Source organism: Phocoena sinus, chromosome 3, assembly GCF_008692025.1.
Source record: "Phocoena sinus isolate mPhoSin1 chromosome 3, mPhoSin1.pri, whole genome shotgun sequence".
NCBI classification, from domain to species: Eukaryota; Metazoa; Chordata; class Mammalia; order Artiodactyla; family Phocoenidae; genus Phocoena; species Phocoena sinus.
The window spans coordinates 4,769,058-4,789,950 of NC_045765.1; the positions used below are offsets into that span (position 1 = coordinate 4,769,058).

Here is a 20,893-nt window from a genome sequence, read left to right on the forward strand (position 1 = left end):
TCTTCCCGGACCAGGGCTTGAACCTGCGTCCCCTGCATTGGCAGGCGGATTCTTAACCACTGCGCCACCAGGAAAGCCCCCAAGATTCTTTTTAATTACAGCAAACAGGAAGAGATAATACAGTAAATATTATCCCCTTCGCCTTAAAGGAAGTGAAAAATTATGTTAAACGCTGCCGGCAGGTCTAAGCGTTCACACACCTCCACAGCAGCACCGTGTTCATACATGCATGATGTTGTACCCAGTGCTGGCCAAATACAGCCAGTACCGTGAGTGAGACCAGCCCCTGGTTAACTTTTTCTGTAAAGGGCCCAACAGCAAATATTTTAGGGTTAGATGCTCTCTGTTGAGACTACTCAGCCCCTCTAACGTAGGGTGAAAACTGTCACAGACGATATGTACATGGATGAGTGTGCCAATAAAACTTCACTTATGGCCCCTGAAATGTGAATTTCATGTGTTCCAAAATATTATCCTTTTGTTGGTTTTTTTCAACTACTTCAAAATGGAAGAAGTCATTCTTGTCTCTAAGAGAGGCTAAAACAATTCTGGATAAATAAAAAGACAGGTGTCAAATGCCAAATCAGTGTCCAGAGGGCCAAGGACACTCCGAGGGTGATCACCCACAAGCCTGTCCAGTCTCCCTCATTGAGCGGAGGATGCAGGATGTTGGGAAGTCTCTGAAAAGGACGTGCCTACAGCCAGAGCTGGAGACGTGTCATGAGGGAGAGAGGGGACAGCCCTCATGTCCTGTGGCTTCTGACCCTCCCTCCCCTCTACCCCTCCCACCACGTAGCTCTGGTGCACGCCCCCCCCCCATCTTTATGATTCAGGGTCTTTGGGCATTCCACAAAGGAAGAGAAATTTGTGGATGCAAGAAAACCGTAAAAGATGACACCTTTGAATAGACATTTTTCCAAAGGAGGTATAGAAATGGGCAATGAAAAGATGCTCAAACATCATTAGTCATTTGGAAAATGAAATTAAAAACCACAACAAGATACTGTTTCACAACTACTAGGTTGGCTATAATGAAAACAGTGGAAAAGAAGATGTGGAGAAATTGGAGCCCTCCTACACTGCTGGTGGGAATGGAAAACGGAGCGGCTGCCGTGGAAAACATTTGGCAACTCCTCCAGAAGCTGGTCACCGTTTGACCCAGCAACTCCACTCCTAGGTATGCACCCAGGAGAAATAGAAATCTATGTTCACACAAAAACTTGTCCACAAACATTCACAGCAGCATTAAATGTACCAGCCAAAAAGTAGAAACAACCCCAATGTCCATCAGTGGACGAACGGATAAACAAATTGTGGTCCACGCATACGATGGAATATTAGTCAGCCACAAGGGAAGGAAGCACTGACACTCGCTACAACGTCCGTGAGCTTCAACACATGATGCTCGGTGGAAGAAGCCTGTCGCAAAGGGCCACGGATTATGTGATGCCATTTTAGGAAACGTCCAGTACAGGCAAATCCACTGAGACAGGAAGTAGATTAGCGGTGGCCAGGGGTTGAGGGGAGGGGGAACAGGGAGGGGCTGGTAATGGGCAAAGGGTTTGTTTTGGGGGTGGTGAAAAAGTTCTAGAATTAGACAGTGAGGAAGGTTACACAACATGGTGACTATCCTAAAAATCACTGAATTGTACCTTAAAATGGTGAATTTTATGTTATGTGAATTTTATCTCAATTAAAAGAAAATGACCCAGCAAGTGTGGGCAGATGCCAGGCAAGAAGCAAAACAGATGCTCCATAAGCTAAACTCGTTCCTATATTCTTTACCTGAGAAGAAGTGAAACGCGGCACTGCTCCAAACAATGAGAGGTTAGGCCTGAGAACTGACTAGGTCGGAATTCTTTATATAACGTTTTCAGAAGTAAACTTGGGTAACCAACAAAAATACTCCTCACACGCTATCCCGAAGAGACCTTCTGTTTGAAAACCTCAGTGACGTGCGGGAAGGTGTAAGAAAGCCCGTTTTAAAAATGCCACAATGTTTCGTCAGACGTGTCCCATAAACAGAACTGATTTTGGGAAAGGAGTGAGGCGTGAACAGCCAGGGGCAGGCTTCTCACCATCAGGAAACTGAAAGGAGAATATGTCCCAGTTGGGGAGTTGAGAGAAGTGAAGACTTCCTGCCCGCCCCACGCAAGTGAACCTCACCACTGGAGGATAAAGGAGCAGGCAGTTTCGAGAAGATTCCATATTCATGAAACACTAATAAAGGAAAACCAAATTAGGTTAGTGTCTCAGAAGTCTTCAAGGATGTTAAAAAGACAAATATGATCCACTAAATTTAAAGTGGGGGGAACGCCTCGATTAGGGATGGATAACTTTATTCTACCCGATCAGAATTCTGGTTTTCCATTGTTTGTGTAGGGTTACAGAGAGAGTCTACACAGTAATGAGAAGTCAACGACATGGAGAGGCAGAGGCTGGAGAGCAGGACCTAGAGGCTGCATGAGGGGGTCCCTGCTCGAGAGGATACACTGCAGCAGGAGCAGGTCCCCTGGCCGGCACTGGAGGGTGATGACCCCGAGGGATAGGTCTTCTGCTGGGGCCACAGCCAGTGAATGCTCTGATGGAGCATCAAGGTAGCAGTTGAAAACCACGTACCAACAGGGAACTGGAAGGGGTGGGAAAATGCCGTTGCCACGCAGGCCTCAGCTCAGAGTCAAGGCAACAAGCGTGAACTTGTGTCAGCACAAACCGGCTGAGCGGCTGGGCCTCCCCCTGAGGCACCCGCAGCCCTGGGTCCAGCTTGTGGTGACGGACTGGGGCTGAGTCAGCCTCACGTGGGCTGTGAAACGGGTGGGGCAGAATTGACAGGGGCTGGTCCAGGGAGAGGGGGTGAGGCGCTCCGGAACCTCCAAAATCAGAGGCAGAATACGATGGATGCGGTCATCGTGCATTTTCCTGGGGCGGGGGTGGGGGGAGGACACACGTGTTCACCTGATTGTCCAAAGGTCTGTAACCCGCTGTTCTATGAATGGGACGAGGAGTTAAGGGTAAAGGACCGGCACGCTGAAATGCCCTTAATAAGGAGCTAATTAAACACCTCGGGACACATCCATACAGAGGAATCTCAGGCAATGTAGAAAGATGCAGCAGACGCACAGAGGGATAAGGAAAGATACAGACTAAATGATAGATGAAAAGAGCACTTTGTAGAAAAGTGGTAATAATATGATCCATTTTTTTGCCTACGTGAAAGGAATGAAGCACTGACACATGCTACAACGTGGATGAACCTTGAAAACATTACACTAAATAAAAGGAGCCAATCGCAAAAGGCCAGAGTGAGTGATTCCATTTATACGAAACGTCCAGAACAGGCAAATCCACAGAGACAGAGTGGATTCGTGGTTGCCAGGGGCTGGGGAGGGCCATGGGGGTGACTGCTAACGGGGATGGGGTTTCTTTTTGGGGCGATGGAATGTTCTGGAACTAGATAGTGGTGACGGTTGCATAACCTTGTGACTATGCTACAAACCACGGAATGTACACTTTACAAAGGGGTGAACTTTATGATATGTGAATTACATTTCAATTAAAAAATAAGAAAGTATCAGTGAGGATGTTTTATTTGCACACAAAATATCTCAAAGGATCCACGCTGAACTTTATCAGCGGCGGAAGGGGCAGGAGGAGAGAAGAGGAGGAAGCCAGAGGCTCTCTTTTCCCTTTTTATTTTTTTGTGCTAGTTGAACTTTTTCTACAGTGAAAAGATATGACTTCCCTAATTGAGAAGAGGAAGTAAACAGACTTCCGGGCGCTGCCCATAAGGATCTCAAAGTCCCCAAATGGTCCCCAGGGAATTGTGGGATCAAACTGCCCAGTGGCCCAGAGTGGACACCTGTTTTGTTTGCAAAGTCCAGTCATGATCACTTTAGAAAAGGGCAAACATCTGAGGCAGGAGGACCTGTGCTACTCAGACCTCTGAGTGACCTCAAACTGTGAGGCTAGGAAGTACTGAATACAGTAAAGAACTCAAATAGTGGTCGCCTTTTAAAAAGAGTAGGGATCAGCCATAAAAAGAAACGAAACTGAGGTATCTGTAGTGAGGTGGATGGACCTAGAGCCTGTCTTACAGAGTGAAGTCAGTCAGAAAGAGAAAAACAAATACCATATGCTAACACATATATATGGAATCTAAAAACAAAATGGTACTGATGACCCTGGGGGCAGGGCAGGAATAAAGACGCAGACGCACAGAATGGACTTGAGGACACAGGGAGGGGGAAGGATAAGCTGGGACGAAGTGAGAGAGTTGCATGGACATATATACACTACCACATGTGAAACAGATAGCTAGTGGGAAGCAGCCGCATAGCACAGGGAGATCAGCTCCGTGCTTTGTGACCACCTAGAGGGGTGGGATAGGGAGGGTGGGAGGGAGACGCAACAGGGAGGGGATGTGGGGATATACGTGTGCATAGAGCTGATTCACTTTGTTGTACAGCAGAAACTAACACACCATTGTGATGCAATTACACCCCAATAAAGATGTATAAAATTTTTTTTTATTTTATTTTGCGGTACGCAGGCCTCTCACTGTTGTGGCCTCTCTCGTTGCGGAGCACAGGCTCCGGACGCGCAGGCTCAGCGGCCATGGCTCACGGGGCCAGCCGCTCCGCGGCATGTGGGATCTTCCCGGACCGGGGCACGAACCCGCGTCCCCTGCATCGGCAGGCGGACTCTCAACCACTGCGCCACCACGGAAGCCCTAAAATTTCTTTTAAAAATAAAAAGAGTAGGGATGACATAAAGGTGATGCCTGCCCTCATTTTAACACTTTTACCCACAGTGCCCAATACTGAGCTCGTGAAATGTGGCCGGTCCGAACCCAGATGCGCCGTGGGTGTAAACCACACACTGGATTTCAGAGACTTTGCACGCCAAGAAGGACGTGAACTACCTCAATAAAAACTGTTTCATATAGATGCCGTGTTAAAAAAACAACAATATTTTGGAGATACTGGATTAAATAAAATCTACTGTTCAAAATTTCACCTGTTTTTACTTTTCAGAACGTGGTTACCAAAAAATTTTAAATGACACACGCAGCTCGCATTATGTCTCTGCTGGACAATCGTGATCTAGGGGACTCCTAGAATAAACCACCCAACTGGGAAATTGCAAATCTCTCACGAGACCCTATTTTACTAGAAAGTAAGCAAAATGATTTTAGAGCTCGGTCAGATCTTGATCTAGTAAGAACTTGAGTCAATTCAACAAATAATTACTCTAATTGGTGCCCTACAGAGACAGACCTCGTCTGTCCTCAGGGGTCTTGCCCTGCGTGAGAGAGAAAAGGAGACACACAAATAACTCCTTCTGTGGCAAAGGCGACAGGTGTGGACTCCAGGTGGAACTTGGGACCATAAACCCTGGGGCGGGGAACCTGGGAAGGTCCCATCCTGGATGCTGTGGGACAAGCAGGACCATCCCATGGGTGGGGGGCAGACAGGGAGGTGGGGGCCAGTTCAACAGCAGGCGCCGTGCACAGGAAGGTGTGTGTGTCATGCGGGTGGGGAGGCGGGAGAAGCAGAGGGTGTGGACCGGGGGTTCTCTGGCAAAACAGGCTGTGAACGCTCCTGGACTCCATTCTCTATCACAGGACAGAGGTCAGCAAACCACGGTCCACGCGCGCGGCCAAGTCCGGCCCAGTCTGCTGCCTGGTTTTGTACGGTCCACAAACTAAGAATGATTTTTACATTTTTTAATGGTTGAAAAAAAATCAGAGTCAAAATATTTTGTGACAGGGGCTTCCCTGGTGGCGCAGTGGTTGAGAGTCCGCCTGCCGATGCAGGGGACGTGGGTTCGTGCCCCGGTCCGGGAAGATCCCACATGCTGTGGAGCGGCTGGGCCCGTGAGCCATGGCCGCTGAGCCTGCGCATCCGGAGCCTGTGCTCCGCAACGGGAGAGGTCACAACAGTGAGAGGCCCGCGTACAGCAAAAAAAAAAATTAAAAAAAAAAAAATATTTTTGTGACACATGAAAATGACATGAAATTCACATTTCGGTGCCCGTAAGTGAAGTTTTATTGGCACACGGTACCCTTCGCAAATGGCCAGAGCCGCTGCAAAAGCTGGTTCCAAACAGTGACACGTGGCCCTATCACTCTGCAGAAAGGAGAATTCGTTCAGGCCACAAACTCTGAGTGTCATGTTTTGTGGATGAAATAAATCTAACAGACATAAGCACGTTTGTTTCAAATCGACTTTTTAACAGAGTGGAATCTCTGAAAAGTCCCAAAGCAAGCAAATACGAATCGAGCCGTCGCAACCGGCTTGGCACAGAATTAGGCATTTAACACTGTCCACCGCGTACAGGGCTCCTGGCTCTGGGACCTGGCGGCAGTTGCGTGGTAAGACTCCATGTGCCCAGGAAGATCCCTGCTTTCTGGAAGATCTTGACTTGCAATTTTGGCTGGGCCAAAAGGGGAGGCCGTTAACCGCAGGGGTCTTTGATTAAAATTTCTCTGGGGATTTGGTAAAGGAAAACTACGTATTGCAAGGGCTAGAATGTGACCTAAGCTGAATCAAAAACATGGAGTTTTGACGGCTAGCAGACATCGGACAAGGGGTTTGTGATTTTTGCTTTGTTACTCCATGTAGGCCTCGCCCTCTAAAGAGGTCTCTGGACTCAAGTGTTTGATTCACTCACATGTGAAGTACAAAGCTCTGCGGGAAGTGAGGCAGGGACAGCTGTCCCTGTCCCCCGGGAGCTCACAACCGAGAACAGGACATGAGACACGCAAACCACTACGGCATGTCCATGTCGTCTTGGGATGTGAAATCTATGTGCCCTGGCACTTCTGGCTGATCAATCCTGGGCTCCCTAACTAAGGGGTGACTCTGCCCCTCAGGGGACATTTGCCAAGGGGTGGGTGCTCCTGGCAGGTAGAGGCCAGGGATGCTGTGTTCAACCTCCCAGGAGGCCCAGGACGGCCTCCCCGCCCTCCCACCAAGAACGATCAGGCCCCAAACTCAATGGCGATGTGTTAGAGAAACCTGGCCTAGTTTGCTGTTTCCCCACTTAGCTCACCAATTATCATCTCAAGGGTCTCTGGCGAAAGAGCATCGGAGAAGGGCTAAGATTTTTCGTCAGTAGAAATGACATTTCAGAGCAAGGGGAGACCCGAGTAGAAGACCTGTTTAAGGCATGGCAAGTCCATTTGGAGAAGTTGTGAAAGACAGGCAACGAAAAGGGAGATGGGGCTGGTCCGAGACGAGCCTTGAATGCCGAGCTAGTACGGCGTGGTTACAACGAAGGGGAGGGGCCAGTCCATCCATTTGGCTACAAAAAGCAGAGAGAATGTGCCCATCCTCTCCCCCTGACATAGCCCAGGAGAGCTACGGCGGGGTGGACCGGGAGGAGATGAAGAGGTAAGTGAGCGTCGTGAGCCAAAGGCACACAGGCCCACGCAGGATCTGGGAGTGATTCTGAGTGTGCTGGCGCTGTAGAGCTAGAGGCTGGAGAAATCCTGCTTCTAGAACAGGAGAGGAAGGCTGAGCTCCTCAGGCCACTGGGGCTAGAAGAGAGACAGGAGCGAGGCTGCGCCCCGAGGAGCTCCCTACCCGGAATCTGGGTGAGGCCCCACAGCGCTGCCCGGCACCACCTCTAACTCCATCACCCTGTGGTTTGTTCAGTTAGAAAACTGCTCATCGGTGAGTCTCCTTAGGGAGCACAGGTCAGGTGACAAAGGCTCGGTCAGCTGTGGACTCAGGCCAGTGATGAATTCCGTGGTTACAGGCCTTCCAGAAATAACTTCTATTCACGCCTGCTTGTCATTTTAAGAGTTGGCCGTATCACCGTACCATGATGTACACAATTGATGAGCCCCGGAATTATACCCACTCTATGCTTTAACTTCCAGTCTGAATGTCAATGGCCAATGGTGGTTAACAATTTAAAATTTCTCTATCACCTTCTCCCCTTGTAACGCCCCACATGACGATCTATGAATACACTTAAGTATTTGACTAATTCTAAGCAACTCGGATGTTTGATATTTGGGGCCCACAAATACTTGCTGAAGATGGAAACCCTAGAGAGCTCTAAATATAAAGAGGTCCCCAGTATGGTGAATTCTTCTAGAAAATGAAGAATTCTTTTCAAAATCGAAGCACATCCTTCAAGCTGTTTTCTGTGGGTCTGGAATTCCGAATTTATTTTTTCTCCAAGCAGGCTCCATCGGTACATATTCTGAGAAGGACAGGCAAGGTGGGAAAGCTCCAGGTGGTGTTTTCTTTGGGTTCTCCCTGGATGGGGTGGATTTTTGTGGGCTGGTGATTCTGGCGGGAAATTGCTTCCCTGGCCTTACCCCACGGATCACCTTTTGGACAGAAACATATCCTGGAAACATGGCACTATTTCGAAAAGATAAACAGTTTGCCTTTTAAAAATATAAGCATAATTAAGTGCTGCTGCAACTTCAGGAATGGGCTTCTATATCATTAGTGTGATTTCAACAGTTTTCCGAGGAGACAGGCGCTCAGGAGCCAAGCCTCCTGTCGTTCTGTGGGGATGCGTCCTTTCCGCTTCCGCCAGGGAACTGTCCCCATCTGATGATCGCTGTGGTCTCTACCAGGCCTCACTGTCCCTGGTGCTCAGTCCTTGAGTTACTTCCCCCTCCGCCTCAGAGCCCTTTCCCAGGTTCTTCCCTCACCTAAGAATTGCTGCAAAAGCTTCTCTGTCCAGCATGATTCACAGTAGCCAAGTGTGGAAGCAGTCCACACATCCATCGAGGGATGAAAGGATAAACAAGTGTGGTCCATCCACGCAATGGAATATTATTCAGCTTTAAAAAGAAAGGGAATTCCGACACCTGCTACAACATGGATGAACCTTGAGATCATCAGTGAAATAAGCCAGACACAAAAGGACGAATACTGTCTGATCCCACTCACAGGAGGTCCCTCGAGAAGTCAAATCTGTAGAGACGGGAAGTAGATGGTGGGGGAGGGGCTGGGGAGTCAGTGTTTCACAGGGACAGAGTTTCAGTTTGGGAAGATGAGAAAGTTCTGGGGATGGACGGTGGGGATGGCTGCGCAACAGTGTGAATGTCCTTAATGCCACTGAGATGTGCGCTTAACACTGGTTAAAATGGTAAATTTTATGTTACTATATTTTGCCATCATTTTGTAAAAAACCACTTTTCTCTGACTCTTCATTGGTTTCCTGCTCCTTGAAATATGATGGTTCTACCTTTGGCCTTCTCACCCTCCGCCTCTGAGTGAGCTCATCCATTTTCACGACTGAAATGACCAATTATGTGCTGACAGCTCCCAGATCCTGACCTTCAGCCTGGACTACGCGTCCGCCCCACCGTCCCCCGCTGTCTCCAGACCCTGAAATCCAGCAGCCTGGCAGGAAACTGCCCGCACTCGGCTGGCCCCCGCGCATCTCAAGCTGGCCAAGCCCACGCCTGAACGCATTACCCCTCTCCGCCCCACTAGCTTCTCCCAGGATCCCTGACTCACTGAAGCGGCCTATTCTACCTGATCCCCAAAATCAGACACGCAGGGATCGCCCTGGGCTCCTCCCTGCCCTTGGTCCCAAGAGAGTCACCAGGTCCTCAGAGCCCCCAGAACCCTGTCCCCTGCAGCTCTGTCCCCACGCAGCATCCCTGGCTGGTGCAGTCGGCCAGGTCGCCATCGCCCTAGGCCTGGACCATGGCAGCTGTTAATTCTCCGTCGCCATCCTCCAGACACCATACCTTTCGCTACACCTACCAAAATCCCATCTGATCACAAAGTGCTTCCCCAGCAAACCTCTCAGCCCAGCACCAGACGAGTCCCACTCGTCCAGCCAGGGGTTGGCAAACTTTTCCTGTAAAAGCCCAGACAGTAAATATTTTAGGCTTCGCAGTCCACGTTCTGTGTCAGTCGCAAATAGTCAACCCCACTGTGGCCTCAAAAGGGCAGCCAGGGGCTTCCCTGGTGGCGCAATGGGTTGAGAGTCCGCCTGCCGATGCAGGGGACACAGGTTCGTGCCCCGGTCCGGGAAGATCCCACATGCCGCGGAGTGGCTGGGCCCATGAGCCATGGCCGCTGAGCCTGTGCGTCCAGAGCCTGTGCTCCGCAACGGGAGAGGCCACAACAGTGAGAGGCCCACGTACAGCAAAAAAAGGGCAGCCAGAGACAGTATGGAAGTGAACGAGCGTGGCTGTGTTCTAGTGAAACTTTGCTTCCAAAAACAGGCTGTGTGTGCCGACACCTGTTCTCCTCTCTGGCCTGATCTCCCCTGTACCCTGCACTCGGCTTCCAGAAAATACAGCCGCGCCATGGCTCTCCCCACCAGTCTGCTTGTACATCAAGACTCCGCTCCAGCCCGCCTCCTCTTGGACACCTTTTGTGCCCCCTCCAGGCGAGTGGCCTGCCACACACATGCCCTAGAGAGACCTCTAGCCCATCCCCGTTCTGAAACTGTCACACTCTCCTAGTTGGTCTTTGGTCTCTGTAACCTCATAGAATAGTGTTTGACTCAGAAAGGAATGAATGAATGAATGAATGAGCGATGAAGAAATGGCAGAGGTCCAGAAAGCAGGTTTTCCAGCAAACGACTGGACACCACGGCTCTGACAGCTACAGGCAGAGGTGAAATCTCCTAACAACTTAATTTATACTTAGAATAGCAGCCAGAGTCCCCCCCATGGCCACTGGGGCCCTGTGCCTCTCCTCCTTTTGCTCACCAGTTATCAGCCACACAGCCGCCTTTCTCTGCTCCGACCAGGCCCAGCTGACTCCTCCTGCCGCAGGACCTTTGCACCTGCTGCCCCCCACCCCACCCCACCTGGAAGGCTCTTCCCTCTGAACAGCACAGGGCTTCTCCCTCTCATCATGACAGTCTCAGCTCACCTGTCACCTCCTGAAGAACTTCCCTGGACACCAGTAGCCCAGTTCTTACACACACACACACACACACACACACACACACACACACACTCAACTGCAGAGATCTTAGTAGAAACAGGTTTACTATATATAGCATATCTGGGCTTTGTTACACAGTAAATGACAGTCACTATATTGGCCATCACATGTAAGTTCCAGATTTTTAATGGCTTTAGAAATTTTTTTTTCATTTTTAAACATGGACTATAGGAGCATAGCATAGCATAGCATAGGAGCACAGCATCTGAAATCCACTTGCTGTATGTATCATCTATAGGCTTGGGAAGACAACTGTATTTTTTGTAAATTAATAGAATTGACCACAATTTAAAATGAGGTTGCCAGGCATGAAACCATGCTTTAAAACATGTAAAAGCTATGTATCATAAAATAGGAATGCACTTCAGGAAAAAAGAAGTGACGTGTAGCAAGGAGCAAGGCCATGCTGCCTGCTCCAGTCAAATCCTGGCATGAAGACCAGGACTGTTCTCACCTCCAAGTGGCTGATTCCTGACTTCGACAGGACTGGCACCTAAGAGCCAGCACTAATGGACAGGGGAAACCAGTTTTTAAATTTTCTCATCTGCAGGTTCTGCCTGCAGAGCTGGCTGCTTGGCAAAACCGGTCTGGAAGTGTGATGTTTTAGGAGTGATTTCAGATGGACCGATACCCCAACCAAGGTGTGGGACTTTGAGACACTTTTTGGGTTGTGTTTTTGGTTTTGCCCAGCACTTAACGCTTGCAGAGTACCATATCTGTACCAGAGAATTTCTATGCAATCGAAGGGTATTTCCCACCTTAAAACAGACAGTGGAAGGCTCACCCACTAAATCGAGCAAGATGTATTTACTGAATGTCTCCTCAGCATTTGGTGGTCAAGAAACCAAAACTTAAAAATCACCCCAGGGAGGTCACACTGCTTGTTTGCTTATTCTAATAATAAAAATAACAACAACAATAATAATAGCTACTCCGTTGTACACCTATTCTGTGCCAGGACCTGGGCTAAACAGTTATAATATTATTTCCTCTTTTTTTTTCTTTTTGCCGCACTGCACAGCTTGCGGGATCTTTGTTCCCTAACCAGGGATCAAACCTGTGTCCCCTGCAGTGGAAGCGCAGAGTCCTAACCACTGGACTGCCAAGGAATTCCCTATAATATTATTTCTAATATCAAAACCATATAAGTGATTTTCTCTTTCACCGATGCCAAACCTTACCTGGAGTCACAGAGCTAATAAATGTGAACCCCTTCTCTGTGGGGCCCTAAAGCCCACACCAGCAGCATCCAGGGCTGGGACTTGCGTTTTTCCTTTCCTTTGACCCCTGACCCCATTCATCCAATCTGAGGATCGCAACAGGACATGTTACGATCCCTGGTGAACAGGCTGGAATCATCTGGGCAAGAGGCGCCGGTGGCTCGGACCAGGGGCTGGCGGTGGTGGACGTGACGAGGCGTGGTCAGATTCTAGGTCCCTACATTTTTGCTGATGGCTTGAGAGAGAGAGGGCTGGAGGACGACTCCAACGTGTTGGCCTGAGCAGCCAGGAGAGGCCGGCTGATGTTCACTAAGGGAGCTCGGAGCCTTCAGAGGAGCAGACTGGGGGACTCAGCCCTTGCCCTTAAGCTGCCTGTCAGCATCACCACCTTCACCAGCTGCAGCCTGCCAGCCCACGGGGTGGGCTCTCCACGGCTCTGCCCCCCATCCTCTGACCCCACTCGTTATCCCACACACCCCCTTAATTCTGGAGAGACTTACTCTCCTAAGCTTCTCCCTCTCTTTTGTCTTTTCCTATAAGAAGTCCTTTGCTCTAAGTGTCCATCATCGGATGAATGGATACAGAAGATGTGGCACATATATACAATGGAATATTACTCAGCCATAAAAAGAAATAAAACTGAGTTATTTCTAGTGAGGTGGAGGGACCTAGAGTCCGTCATACAGAGTGAAGTAAGTCACAAAGACTACTACCGTATGCTAACACATATATGGAATCTAAGAAAAAAAAAATGTCATAAAGAACCTAGGGGTAAGACAGGAATAAAGACACAGACCTACCAGAGAATAGACTTGAGGATATGGGGAGGGAGAAGGGTAAGCTGTGACAAAGTGAGAGAGCGGCATGGACATATATACACTACCAAACGTAAAATAGATAGCTAGTGGGAAGCAGCCGCATAACACAGGGAGATCAGCTCCCTGCTTTGTGACCACCCAGAGGGGTGGGATAGGGAGGGTGGGAGGGAGGGAGACGCAAGAGGGAAGAGATATGGGAACATATGTATATGTATAACTGATTCACTTTGTTATAAAGCAGAAACTAACACACCATTGTAAAGCAATTATACTCCAAAAAAGATGTAAAAAAAAAAAGAAGTCCTTTGCTGATCTTGGGTTCTGTGAGGGTCCTGACAAGGGAGGCAGTTTCTCTGAGAACTTCCCTTGCTTTGAAAAAAGTTTCACATTTTACAAATAAGTAGGTGTGTATAGAGGAGCATGTTATTTCAATAAGTGGTCAACATGCATTAGTTAAAAAGAGCCGAAAGAGATATGGGGATATATGTGTATGTATAGCTGATTCACTTTGTTATAAAGCAGAAACTAACACATCATTGTAAACCAATTATACTCCAATAAAGATGTTAAAAAAAAAAAAAAGAGCCAAATATACTATAAGATATGGTTCCTTCTGGCTCTGGAATTTTACAAGCAAAACCACCACCTGTGACTATAAAAATCCTACAAGCACATTTAAAATGTTGACTCAATTATATATACTATTAATGAAAGTTCAATTAATTAAATATCGATTAATATTAATTAATTTTAACTCGAATCTGAAACTACAAATTAGATCTAAGGAATAAGAGCCAGATAAACAATTTCCCAGCACCTGCGTTTCTGGTGAATAACTCCAGCCTGGCAGTGCTTCAGTGATAAACACGGTTAAAGATGAATATTAAGGTGATATGTGGCCTGCACCCAGAAAGCAGATATCAACTGAATTTCAGAGGACTTGTTCTGTTACTGGGGGTCATTACTAATTCTGCCCCTCTCCTCCTGGACTCCCCTTTTGAGCATCACAGAGGTTTATCCGGGATGAGAGGCAAATAGTTCATATTGCTTTTACCACAGGGGCAAACTGTTTCTGCATTCATTCCTGACCCACATCAGCTGGAACATCACGGGATCCCGGAACCAGTTATCTTTTCCATCATATATTATTAGAATTCTGTCTTTTTTAAAAAAAGACTACCAAGTCCCCCCGGATACTCTACCAAGCATGTTGGCAAAATTAGCACCAGTAATTAAGGAAATTAAATTCCTTTCCTGGGGGGTGGGGTGGTACCATACACTCTTTTTCTCTGGCCAGAGTAGGTGAGTAGCCATTTCTAAGGTTATTTCAGAGTCAGTTCAAGTTTTTAAACTGGAGTGGGAGAAAGGTGACCAGCCCCTGGTACTCCCCGGCACAGAGGGGAAGGGTCTTTATATCAATATGAGCAAACAAATAATGTTTCAGATTATGAAGCAACAAGATAAAAACGTGCTGCCAATATATGCAGGAAAAAAAACGTTTTTGTTATTAATGTTTTCTGTTGTCGTTGTCATTACTTTGATTTTGGGGGGAAGTCTTAGTTGACATGGAGAGCCTTCTATCAGGTTTGCTATTTTGGATTTGCAGAGATAAAGCTGATTGGACGGGGGAAAAACTCATGACAGTCTGCACCGACAGTTCAATGCACAAAGCAAGAAAATAACTGGATGTTGGGGGAGGGGGAGAGGGGCGGTGCATAATTAAAACACCAGAAGCAGGAATGAGGTCTCCGCGGAAAGGCAGCCCTGGACTTGTGTGCTACATCCTGCCCTTCTCCCTCATTCCTGCGGGGCAACCGGGAGGTTAAAATTAGGACGATGAACCACCCCCGCCGCAGCCGCCGGAATGGCAGGGGCAGTTGGGCCCCGGGGGCCCTTGAAATAGCCACTAGGATCGGAAACGCAACTTTTCTTAGCGCAGCAGCGAGAAAAACCAACAGGGACGAAGCCTGGAGGGAGCGCCGCAGCTTGTCCCAGAGGGAAAAGAAACAAGAGCATTTGGAGGGGGGCGTGTTTTCGGGGGTCAGGGGTGGGGGATGGATTCACACATACACACACACACCCGCGCACTCCCACAACACGCGGAGAAAATGCCACCGAGCAGTTTGGGCCCACAGGTTGGGCTCTTTAAACAAAATAATAAATTAATAAATTAAAAAAAACAAAACACAAACCCACAACCCCTTCGGAGAAACTTTTCTTGCTTCGCGTTCAGTCCAAATAGGGGAGCTGCGGCGGTGCGTAGGCGCTTCCTGAGAGGCGTGGAGGGACTGGCGGATCCAGGATCCCCCAAACTTGGGAACGCGGGGTTACCAGGGAGAGAGCGGAGGAGTATCCGAGGAGCCCTAAGCGCGAGGATTCTTGATGAAAAGGTGAGAAACGGGTCTCTGGGAAGCCCGATTCTCGTGGAGTTCGTGGTCAAAAAGTGAGGAGGGGAAGGGTTCTTCCCCTAGACCAGCGCACCGACTTTGGTTAAAAAGTGAGGATGGGGTTACAGAGAGCCCTCAAATTCAGTATTTGGGAACGGGGTCAAAACGATGATCCCCGGGGCACCCCAAATTCAGGACTTTGAGGGTAAAGGTGAGAACGAATCTTTTAGGCCCTCTCAATTCAGGAATTTTAGTTTAAGGGTGAGAGAAAGGTCCCAGGGGCGCCCGAATTTCAGAGATTTGGGGAGCAAACAGGAGGGGCCCCCAGGCGCCTTCAATTCAGGGAGTTTAAATGTCAGAGTTCGAAAGGCGCTGCTAAGGCGCCCCCCAATTCAGGGAGTTTGAGGGGAAGAGTGAGAGAGGGGTCCTCGGGCACCCCCAGCTTAAGGATTTGGGGAACGAAAGTGACAAGAGGTTCCCCAGGAGCCCCACACTCAGGGAGTTTGGGTAAAAAGCTTGAGAGGGGTTCCTGGGGCACCCCCAACCCGGGGATTTTGAGGGTAAGAGTGAAAGACGGTTCCCCCGGAGTCCCCAACTCAGGAAGTTTTGGAAAAAGTGAGCCGATGGGTCCTCACCGCTCCCCGAGTTTGGTTAAAAGGAAGAAGGGGACCACGGCCACTCCAAACTCAGCCGCGCTGTGGGGACTCGGGGTGCGGAGGGAGGTCCCGCGGGCGCGCCATCCCGTACGTTTGGGGTGAACCTCAGGGACTGCGCTGCCCGCTCCCCGACCGGGATACCCGCCGCCCCCCGTACTTCCCGGCCGGGCAGGGCCCGGGGCGGTCGCATCGGTCACCTGGAGTTCCGGCCGGGAGTTCGGGCAACGGCTCCCGCGGCGGCGGTGGCGGCTGCTGCGTGTTGGTCCCCGTTGGTAAGTAACAGTCTCCACGGCTACAGTCTCTATGGCGGCGGCAGTGGCGGCGGCTGCCGCTCCTCCTCCCGCTCCCGGCGCCCGCCCGCCTCTCGCCGCCTGCCCGCCTGCCGCGACGGGGCGGGGCGTTGTTATCGGCAACGGTTACCAGGCTCCACGCCCCACCCCCTCAACGGCCCGCCTCCAACGGGAGCGATGAGGGCGGAGCGCAAGACCCTGCAGCTCTCCATTGGCTGTCCGCAGTGCCTGTCAGCGGGGGCGTTCCCCGGCGAGGAAGAGGGCGAGGTTCGACCAATCGCCCCGAAGGAGGGCGGGGCTTGGAGGGAGGCGGGAGCCGCTGGGAGGGTTGGTAGGCGGGAGGCGCGCGCGGGCCGAGTGTTGGTTGCGCCGCTCCCGGAAGGCCGAGTTTTGGGGACCCGGGGGCCTTGGCTTATTGTCGGGCGTCCTGGCACAGTCTAGGTCCGGGGTCAGCAAATTCCGACCCGCGGGCCAGATGCGGCCCACTGCCTTATTTTCATGGCCCACAAGCTGAGAATTTTAAAATATGTTTTAAGTGGTTAAAAAAAAAAAATCGAAAGGATACTCTTTCGTGGCACGTGGAAACTATATGAAAGTCTATTTTATTTTACTGAATCCAGTATTTTCAGCTCCTTTAAGGACTGACGGACTATGGCCCGCGGGCCAAATTCTGCCTGCCTGTGCTTGTAATTAAAGGTTTTTTGGAACACAGCTTCCCCCATTCCTTTAAGGGACACGGAAACTTGTCCCACAGAGACAGAGTTGGCTACTAGAGACTTGAGCATTTGCACAAAGATGGGATGACATAAGCAAGGTCTAAAATATTTACTATCTGGTACTTCACAGAAAATGTTTGCCAACATTTCCCCCTCCTCCCTACCCCCAGGTAGTAGGTTCAACTTTTGAATGGGACAAACAAGGGACCCTCTCAGAGTTTTTTGGGTTTTTTTGGCTTTTTTTAGGTGGGGGGAGATTGACAATAAACAGAATAATAAAGTAAACATATATAGTTATTTGGGAGAAGGGGCTGGAACACAAGGAGAAAAAGCCTGTTCTGAGAAAAGGCAGGCAGGGTAACTTAAGGGAAGATTAGATTTCAGCCTCATTCATTCACTCATTCAACAAGTAATCATATTAGTCAGAATTGACTAAATTGTCCTTATATGCCAGAAAGTGATCTAAGCATTTTTCATATGCTAACTTAGTTAAATCTCACAATCACATCCTGAAAAAAAGCATATGCATTATCCCCGTTTTACGGATCAGAGAACAGAGGCCGGGAAAAAAACAAGTGAATTTGTATCAAACAACTTGTAAGGGCTTCGAACCCCAGTGGTCTGGTGCCCAATCCCACATTCTTGACCACTAGGTGGGTAGTTTTCAAACATTTTTGACCACAAGGCACAGCAGAGAGTATATTTTACTCAGAGCCCCAGTTCACACAAACACATATATAACGAAAACATTTTCATGACATGATACTTTAGGTAATGCTGATTGTTTTCTATTCTGTTTTGTTTTAATGAAAATGCTGATGGTGACTTGCTAAATGGACTTTGCCACGTGCTAATGGGTTCCTTCTTGCAGAGTTTCATGTCATGGAATCTTAAACTTAAGACTGCAGGAATCAGTTTCTGTCCTTCATTGATTAATTTAGTTAAAAATATTTATTAAGTGCCTACTATTTGCCAGGCACTGTTCTTCTAGGGACACAAGTCCCACACTTATAGCAAAAGTAACAGGGTAGTAACTTGGGGGTGAGTAGGTGGGGCTTATTTTGCATGGAACAGCCAGGGATGGCCTCTGAAGTGTGGCCAACCCAGATGGTTTGATTATGGGGTTTCCCAGGGCATGGGACTTTCATTGCTAAATCTGGAAGATTCCCCGACAAAGTGGGAAGATTTGGTCACCCTAGGCCTCTCTGAGGGGGTGACCTTTGGGCCAAGGTCAGAATAATGAGGAAGAGGAAAGGAACATTTCAGGAATTCAAAATCCCTGGGGTGGAAACTCATGTGGAAGAAACAAAAAGCAGGTCCTTAGGCGTGGCTGGAACAGAGTGAATGGGGAGGGGTGAGTGGGTGGGGGGTGGTGAGTCAGAGGATGGAGGGGGTCATTTTATTTGAGGTCCCATAGGCCATAGGAAATGGTCCTCATCAGATTGGGAAGCCATTGGACCCATAGGGGGCAGATGTACTCCAATTTGTGATTTTAAAAGCTCACTGCATGGGGGATAGATTGCAGGAGGCAAGAAAGACAGAGAACTTGGGAGTCTGTTACAGTTCTGGACTGAAAGGTATGGTGGCCTCAATTAGGGACCTGGTAGCAGAGGTGGAGATGAATGGGTGGATTAGAGGTACGTTTTGGAGAACATTCTGATGGACTGGATGTGGGGAGGTGAGGGGAAAAGTTTCAGAGTGGGACAGGAGGTACCTTGGAGCCTTCTTGTATGGTTCATTCTGCTATAACTCTTGTTTTGAGAACGCAAATTTGTCCCAACGTGATGCCGTATTTGCAGTATTATTTATGTATTTCTTCCCCACTGAACAGGTATAAAACTCTGCTATCTCAAAGAGGAAATCATGAGGGAAGTTAGAACTCTGAGATGACCGAAAATGAAACACAACATACCAAAGTTTATGAGATGCAACTAAAGTAGAGGAAACTTGATAGCTATAATCATCTATGTTAAAGAAAAAAAGAGAGAGGGAAAGATTTCAAATCAGTAATCTAGCTATCCACCCTAAGAAACTGGAAAATAAGAGTAAACTAAAACTGAAGCTAGCAAAAGGAGTGAAATAATAAGGATTAGGGTAGGAGTAAATGAGATAGAGACTAGAAAATCAATAGAGAGAATTAATAAAACCACAAGTTACTCCTCTGAAAAGATCAAATAGGTTGATAAAACTTTAACTAGGCTGACCAAGATAAAAAGAGAGAAGATTCAAATTACTAAAATCAGGAAACAAAGAGGGGACATTACAACCAACATTACAGAAATATAAAACTGATAATATAATACTATAAACAATTGTATGCCAACAAATTAGATATCCTAGATGTAATGGGAGAAATTCTTAGAAAGATGCAAATTACCAAAACTGATTCAAGAAGAAATAGAAAACTGAATGGATTTTTAACAAGTAAAGAAATTGAATTAGTAATCAAAAAACTTCCCACAAAGAAAAGCCCAGGACTACATGGCTTCATGGATGAATTCTACCAAGTGTTTGAAGAAGATTTAACACGTATCCTTCACAAACTAATTTTTAAAAAATATTTATTTATTTGGTTGCACTGGGTCTTAGTTGTGGCACATGGGCTCTTTAGTTGCACCTCGCAGGCCCCTTAGTTGTGGCATGTGAACTCTTAGTTGTGGCATGCATGTGGGATCTAGTTCCCTGACCAGGGATGTAACCTGGGCCCCCTGCACTGGGAGTGCGGAGTCTTCACACTGTGCCACCAGGGAAGTCCCCACAAGCTATTCTTAAAATTAGAAGAGGAGGGAATACTCCATGAGGCCATTCTAACACTCTCCGAGGCCAGAATTATCCTGATACCAAAACCAGACAAAGACATCACAAGAAAAGAAAACTAATGACCAAGATTTCTTATGAACATAGATGCAAAAATCCTCAACAAAATACTGGCAAACCAAATCCAGCAGCATATAAAAAGATTTATACACCACGATCAAGTGGAATTTGTCCCAAGAATGCAAGGTTGGTTGGTTCAATATTAAAAAAGTAATAATTGTTTTAGTAGAATAAAGGACAAAAATGATATGATCATCCCAACAGATGCAGAAAAAAGCATTATACAAAATCCAACGCTCTTTCACAACCAACTAGGAATAGAGGAGAACCTCAAGCTGATAAAAGACATCTACAAAAAATGCCACCATTAAGTATCAATAATGATACTTAATGGTGAAAAGCCAAATGTTTTCCCCCTAAGATCAGGAACAAGACAAGGATATCTGCTCTCGACACTTCTATTCGACATTGTCCTGGATGGGCTAGCCAGAGTAATTAGGCAAGAAAAATAAATAAAAGGCACCCAGATTAGAAAGGAAGCAGGAAAACTATCTCTATTTGCAGATGACATGATCTTGTATGTAGAAATCCTAAGGAACCCATTAAAAAGCTATTAAAACTAATAAGTGAATTCAGCAAGGTTGCAGCGTACAAGTTCAATATACAAAACTCAACTGTTTCCCTATACGCTAGCAATGAACAATCTGAAAATGAAATCAAGAAAAGAATTCGATTTACCATAACACCAAAGAGAACCAAAGACTTAGGAATGAATTTAATGAAAGAAGCCAAGACTTGTACAATGAAAACTAAAAAACAAACAAAAACCAAAACCAAAACAAACAAAAAAAACCAACAGCATTGAAAGAAATTAAAGAAGTCCCAAGTAAATCACAGGATATCCCATGTTCATGGTGAAGAAGATTTAATGTTGTTAAAATGGTAATATTCTCCAAACTGACCTACAGACTAAATGTAATCTCTATCAGAATCCAGCTGGGTTTTTGTTGTAGTTGTTGAAATTTACAAGCTGATCCTAAACTTCA

General features: G+C 47.6%; 1 protein-coding gene across 8 annotated transcripts in view; it reads right to left on the reverse strand.

Moving 5' to 3' along the window:
* The window catches only part of RFX2 (regulatory factor X2), a 98,353-nt gene extending 81,932 nt beyond the window's left edge, over positions 1–16,421 (reverse strand). For 5 of the 8 annotated variants that reach the window (XM_032627715.1, XM_032627712.1, XM_032627711.1 and 2 more), the window contains exon 1: positions 16,222–16,405. The gene's annotated coding sequence lies outside the window, so the exon portion shown is untranslated. Of the gene's footprint in view, positions 1–16,221 lie in introns of all 8 variants that reach the window. The other 3 variants (XM_032627716.1, XM_032627714.1, XM_032627710.1) reach the window with 1 other exon arrangement.
* Positions 16,422–20,893: the final 4,472 nt, after the last annotated feature.